The sequence below is a fragment of the Electrophorus electricus genome, chromosome 9 (genome assembly GCF_041902795.1).
Source record: "Electrophorus electricus isolate QZ-2024a chromosome 9, ASM4190279v1, whole genome shotgun sequence".
NCBI classification, from domain to species: Eukaryota; Metazoa; Chordata; class Actinopteri; order Gymnotiformes; family Gymnotidae; genus Electrophorus; species Electrophorus electricus.
In genome coordinates, this window is record NC_137505.1 from 9,648,943 (window position 1) to 9,656,410 (window position 7,468).

The 7,468-nt window shown below is 45.5% G+C and overlaps 1 pseudogene; it reads right to left on the reverse strand.

Moving 5' to 3' along the window:
* On the reverse strand, positions 1 to 7,175 carry LOC145659171 (homeodomain-interacting protein kinase 1-like; annotated as a pseudogene).
* Between the last annotated feature and the right edge of the window lie 293 nt (positions 7,176 to 7,468).

The window sequence follows — 7,468 nt, forward strand, 5'->3', positions numbered from 1 at the left end:
CTACACGAACTTGGGCAGACACTTGGGGCTGAGCGGGATGTATGTGGACATGTCGGAGTGCTGCGCCGTCACGCAGCTCATGACGTTCGCCCGCCGCAGCTGGGAGTTGGGGCCAAGGAAGGGAAGGAAGGGTTAAACAACAAGATGAGTGACGGCAAGGAAAGTGTTAGGAAGGATTTCATAATGGCTTTAAAAAGACGAGGCGAGGGCACCTGGTGGGCTGGACTTTGGTGTCATCTTCGTCCTCCGAGTCGCTGGAGATGATGATGACGCTCATAGCTGGGCTGGGCGTGTCAGAGATGATAATGGGCTCCGATGCGTCGCCCATGCCATGCACGGGGGAGGACACAGGTCTGGCACAGGGTCAGAGGAGCACGTCAACACTCTCAACACACACTGCACACTCGAGTGAACACACACAACCTATCACCAAAGTGTGATGGCACAGAGCCATCCAGCACTTGTTACAACAGTTGTACCCACTATGCAGACCCACACACTAGACCAGTAGGTCTCGAGTCCTGTTCTAGGGTTCCCTTGCACTGAATTAGTGTGGAGTTTTAGCGCTAATGCCAACCATTAAAAGTGCAATAAGAAGCAGGGAGTACCTAGCCCGGCTCTCTGCTTGGCGATCTTTTGACCTCTTGAACCCGCCCTGCTGTGCCGGTTGTCCCACCTGGCTGTGCTGGGCGAGCCAGCTGCTGAAGGTGTCATTGAGGTTGGCAGCTGTGCTGGCCCCGCCCCCGCCCCACCCCCACTGCCAAACAGGCTCTTGCTGCCATCACACCCTGTGGACTGCCGATTGCAGACCGCCATTTTGTGGAAGCAAGATTTCACACTGCAGCGAGAGAGAGAGAGAGAGAGAGAGAGAGAGACATGGGCGGGGGCAAGTTACAGTACTACCATTTGGATTTGTAAATTAAGATGGTGTTCCTTAATTTTTTAAAAACTGTGACATGTAGATTGGAAGGCCTGGAACAACTCACTGGGCACTTTGAGGGAACTGGAGGAGGTGGCTCATGGTGACAAACGGGTGCTTCAGGGCCTTCATCGGCGTGATCCGTTTGTCAGCGTCCAGCGTGAGCATCTTGTTCAGCAGGTCGATGAACTCCCGCCGGTCTGCCTTCTCCGCCGAGACGTCTGCGCCTTCCAGACTGGTCGCATTGACCTGCGTGAGAGACCCAGGGGTGAGTCATATTAAACACCAGCAGAGGGCACCGATCCACCTAAGACGCAGCAAGTTCTGCAGCAAGTTACTATGCATTGCTCTGCCTTCGTAGATGCCGTTCTCCAGAGCGATTCATGTGCGTTCCTCATTATAACGGCACGAACGCTCGACCTTTGAGCTAGCACCTTGCTCAACCTGCTCTACAACGTGAGCCGTGGAAGCTGTTTCTCACGTTCTTCAAATTCACATCACAACAGTAAAGCAATGCGTACAGTTATGTGCACAAAAGCCAAAATAACCTGCATCATGTCGTCAAGACAGGTGAAAATGTACTTCCGTGTCTCTTTGGACTTGATGCCATGCTCTGCCTCATGCTCTGAAGGCGTCTGGAGAAAGGAAAGAAAAAAATCAACCATTCAGCTCCACCATAAAGTTACATGACATCATTAAGTTACATCCCTTATGAAACAAACACATGGTATTTGGCATTTAAAGACTGGCAAACCTTGAGTCTCCACAGGGGGCAGCTGGAGTCAGGGCTCCTGTGGAAATAATAGTTGCTCTTGGTCCCTGCGCTCAGCAGGTACTCTGCTGGTAGGCCCTGCGTCTGGGAGATGTAACGGATCTGCAGAGACACCACACGGCAAGAGGATTACGACTTTATTTTGTGTTCATCCTTCCATTTTCAAAATGCATGGAGAAAAAAAAAAAAAAGAAAAGAAAAACAGGCCATAGAAACTCTTATTTATATTATTCCTAAAAATAAGCTAGCCAAAGCAGTAGCTAAAAGCTCAAACCATACATTCACTCTCTTCCTTGCTAGCCATTATGGACTCCCTAACAAACTGCATAGTTAGAAGAACGGCCATTTCCATTAGCAACACTACGCCACTCTTTTCACAAACAAGATTTACGTCTTCATCACACAGTGAGAAAAGTGTGAAAAGAAAGTGAAAGAACCGACCCCAAATCAGCGAAATTCTACAGAGCTCCGTGAATCCAAGCCCAAGATGCGTGAAAAGACTAGGCACAGCTCAAAGGCCCGTGTGCTTACCTGATCATATTCAGAGGCTCCCGGATACAGGGGGAGCCCAGAAACAGCTCGGCGATGACACAGCCCAGCGACCACATATCCACGGCCTCGCAGAAAGGGAGACCCAGGATGATCTCAGGTGACCTAGACCAAAAACACAGATATCGCCATCATGAAATCAGTCTCGGCTGATTCCCTAGTTTGTGGTGATTCGGCGGCAATTGCTTTAACACAAAGGGTGCTGAATTCATTCATGAAAATGTAAAAGATTTAAATAGTATTTTGTTGATGAGTCCAGGTTTTTTTCCCCCCTACACACCACTTTACATTACACACCCACTATTCTACCATGGAACTATATGCAAAAATGCACTGACACTACAATGATGTTCTGTTTTCCATTAAGTAAATACAGAGTATCAATGCAGTTAAACACTGTTACTCAGTAAACAACACTGTTAATTAATGGTATAGCTACAATGCAACAGCAGTTTTGTATAGACATGACCAATACTAATATTACCAAAGCCTGCAACTCGGAGCATCCTAACTAATCTCAGACACTGAAGAGGGTTCATCAGGTATTTTGCTAAATAACAGCACTCACATGAATCACTAAAATTAAATCACTTATAAATCAAATATGAATCAGTCGTGCTCCAGTTAACTGTAATGCTTATCACGATTTTAATGTGTAGCAGGGTCATCGCAACTGCCAAAATGTGCAGCTCTACTCTAAAGCACACTCGAGTGCAACAAGTGCACACTTATTTCTAACACGCCTCAGCACGTGTCTCTCACCGGTAGTATCTGGTCTGCAGGTAGCTGGAGCACACGGCCTCGGAGACGTGGCTAGCCGAGCCGAAGTCGATGACTTTGACCCTGTACGGCTGCCTGACGGGGTCCACCAGCATGATGTTTTCGGGCTTGAGGTCGGTGTGGATCAGGCCCAGGCTCTTCAGCTTCATGAGCGCTTTGGCGACCTGCTGCAGCACGGGCCGGACGCACTTCAACAGAAGCGGGCTGAACATGCTGTCCTTCAGGAAGTCGTAGAGGCTCTGCCCCAGCATCTCGAACACCAGGCACATGTGCTTCTTGTGCTGGAAGCACTCATACGCACGCACGAAGTTGAACTCGTCTGCGTTCTCCCTGCTCAGCCGTCTCAGGATGCTCACCTGAGGAGGAGCAAATGAGGAAAGACAGATTTAATTTTTCTGCACTTTTTTTTTAATACACATCCAAACAGGTATGGCTTATGCAATTGTAGCTAAGCCTTCTTTTTATAGTAAGCTTCAAGCTGTCGATGTGTTATCTGAACTAGTTCCTACTGATGCTTTGAAAATTAGAACTAGTGTGCTGATACCAAACACAAGTGTTTTTGTGCTACCCTGGCTGTATACAGATTCCACAGTGTGAGTTAGCACATCTGATACCAACAAACAGAATCGGGGCTACAGCTGATTCCATATCAAAAGCTCCAAAAAAGCAGGCAAAACTTTCCCACCTCGATCTGACCCTGTCGAGCAAAGAATGGATGGTTTTTCAGTATCTTGATGGCAACCATTTCATTGGTGTCCTTCTAGGAGCATTTGGCCACCTGGCCAAAACTTCCACAACCAAGGTAGTGCAGAACCTCGTAGCTGTTGGAGGCAGAGCAGAGGATTTCATTCTGCACCAGCTGGTATTCGCAATCACTTATCGATTTGCTGCTATCTGCGGTACAACCGGAGTACGCAATGGACTGGGTGGAAGAGGTGGTTGTTCCGCTCCTGGCCACGCGCTTGGACAATGAAGGGGTGTAGAGATCCTCCAGGATCTGTACGCTGTCGCTGCTGTGTTCCCCTTCTCTCTTCCTCTTCAGGCTGCACCGCTTCTGACGGGCGTCTTCTCCCCGCTGGCTGGACGACGACGCAGCCTTGTCTGAGGCTCCAGAGGGGGAAAAGACCAGGGCAGGTAAGCCATCGGTTGAACTGAACCCTGGATCCGAGGGCCAGGGCGTCCCCGGCCGAATCCGAGGACCAGGACTCCGCAGGTAGTAATTGCTCTCGAATTTTACTTTCTTGGCGATCCCACTGGAGGAATCTGAAGGGGAAGAGAATATTCCTTTAGGGAAAGATGAAAACAGGGCCACTAACCAAAGGAATGCTATGCAGATCTAGTTAGGGGCTATATTCAAAATTAAAACTAAAACAGCAGATTAAAAAACAACAACAACAAAACACGATCTATGATTTAGCTAACGCTAGCTAGCTAACGCTAACGCTAACCGCTAGTTAACTTCATAACTTACCCTCAGTGTTGATTATTTTCCCACCTTTAACCTTACGGAAAGAAGGCTCAAGAAAACCGAACGGATATAATTCATGATCATCCATGTTGTGCTGTGGTTCTTAATTTAAAGAATTGAAATTATTAGCACGCTATATCGACCGGAGTGAGAAGATTTCCACCAAATATCAATTCGCTACTCTACGGACTCTTCTGTTCCATGGCAACAAGGTGACATGGACAGGTGTAACGTCATAAAATGGAATTTCAAGTGCACGTATTGAACCTCGCCAGTAGACAAGATAAAAGCTCACATTTATTTTACTCTTTGTCCAGACATAATCAAAACTAGTGTCTGCTTGTCCGCCTGCTGCACCTACGGGCCCAAACTGGCAGACTCATATAAATCACTTGATAGCATCGAATATTAAGTACTACATTTATCAACATAACATTTCTTAGGACTAATACATCTACCTGCTTACCGATTTCAGCCGTCTACATGCATCCGTTCTCCAGAATCCCACGCTAAATATTTCGTGCTTTTCTGGTAAATTTCCACAACAATCGTGCCTGTCATTTTAAATGGCATTTTAAAACATGCTTCCAGTATAAGATAACTTCAGATTTTGTCAAAGAAAATTCAATTACATAAAAAGTGGGGTGGGTGACTATTATTTACTTCATATGTTTCCTGGGCAAGTGGCGTGATTGGCAGGTGTTTCAACAAATGGAGGAGGTTTAGATGAAAACGTAGACCCTTCACTTGTCTTATTTAGTTCTCCTTTTAACCGTTTAAAGGTCCGCGTGCTGTCAATCAGCTTCCCATTTATTATAAGAATGATTTGAACGCCAATACTTTTGGACATCATGGAAAGGAAGAGGCTTATTTGAGCTGAAGTTTATGTGGAGTTGTTTGGGAGCTTCTAGCATGGACTAGCTACAATGTATAAAGTATACTATTTCTTTACAGTATTATGGTATAGATTCTGTGGATTCCATATATACATTCAATGTAAAATGTTGCCCAGTTATGTCAGAAATAGCAAACAAAAACCACAGGCTCCAAGTTACTGAAAGAGAAGTATTAAATGAGGTCCTGGTAGAACATACGTGCAAGTTTGTCAGACATGTTCATGAGGAGTTTAACTGAAGCAAAATCCTCATCACACACCCAAGGAGTCAAAGCCTGCAAAATCCCCAAGTAGCAAGACTGCATCCAGGTAGCACTTGCTGATGGAAAGCAAAAATAGTGCTGTCTCCTGCTCTGTGCCTCATCCACTGTACCAGTCTCTTAGTATTGGACTTAGTGTGTTTAATCAATCTTTGACTGTGCTGATTACATTTATGTCATTTAGCTGACACTTTTATTCAAAGCGACAATTATGACTGAGTACGATTTGAGCAATTGAGGGTTAAGGGTTTTGCGCTGGGGCCCAACAGTGGCAACGTGGCAGTGAACCAGCAACCTTCCGAGAACAAGTCAAGTACCTTAACTGCTGAACTACCACTGCCTGTGTTTATATATTGTACAATTAAAGATTTTGCAGTTACTTGGATTTTGTCAATATAGCAACATGCCCTCAGTCCAGCAGAACAGGAAATCTGAAACCTCATAAATTACCCGTTTCAATTTTTGTTTTCTATTTTAAACACACACAATCCCAAAAAAGATTTCTCTGTAGTAATACAGTTCACTACTATAGTTATAGAATTAGCTCCAATTAGCCTACAATATCCCTTTAAATTAAGCCAAAATTCAAAGTCTGAGGTGAAGATCCTATAAAGGTTACATAAGAGCTTGATGTTACATGTGTTTTGAACAAATACTGCCACTAAGTTCCAAAGAACTATTTTTTATAGTTATACCTCCCATGGAATTCAAAATACAACAATCAACTTGTTAAACACATTAATCACACATTGCATTTGAGATACATTTAATACAGTTTGTTAGTCTGTTTGTAAAAAACACTATTTTTTTAAAAATGAAGGCATTAAAACAAACAATAAGCCCAGAAACTACAATAATCAAGTTCAATAATCGAGCTGATGTTCAATGTCCGAATCCCTCATGTCTCTCCGTGGTAAGGAGGTAAGGATACAGGCTTTCCTCTGGCCGAGCGAGTAGGCCACGGGCCAATGGTAGGGCTGGTCAGGGAGCTGGTGACGAAGGGAGCTGCTTCCTGATCTATCGTGGGATGACATCACAGACTGCTGGACCTGTAGGAGGAGCCAAAAAAAAAAAGGGCACCAAGATATCGATAGGTATGTCAATATTCCCAGGCCCCAGCTAAACTACTGCCCAACATTGGAAACCTATTATAGCGTGTAATTATTATGAACCTATTATAGCGTCTAGATTCCACTATTACTGCCTCGTAGTAGCAGGGCTCTGCTGTACTATAAATGTGTTTCTGTCTTCTACTAAAAGTCTCTTTTGGCAGTGTAATTTATTTTGGTCAAATGGCTGCATGACCGTTTTCAAAACAAATTTATAGAGGTGTTGGTGAGGTGATCCTTCCTGAGTTCCCCGGCCAGCAGAGCATGAATGACCTGAGTGGGCGAGCAGCTCTGCACCATGGCACCGAGCGCAAGGTCCTTGTCCTCCCTGATGAAGAGGTTGCTTTCGCCCGCCTTGTGCGGCAGCATGCAGGCAACCAACTCCGCCTTGGCGTCCATGGCCCTCCACAGGTCGGTGGACATGTGCGCCAGTGTTGTCATGGAAGCACGCGACACCATGGAGCTCAGATTCTTCAACTGAGACAGTGGACATGGGGCTCAGGTGTTCAGGCACTCCATGGGGATGTGCCTGTTTAAACACGCCGATCGGACTCATCCGATATGTGGCAGATTTACTTGGTGTGTCAGAGAAGGAAAAGCATCAGTTTGTACTACCTACCATGTTTAAGGACAAGATATTCCTCGCTAGAACATTCCAAATTGACTCTTCATCAAGTTAGAACCATTTTGGTCACAAAACAGAGCAATTCCAGCTC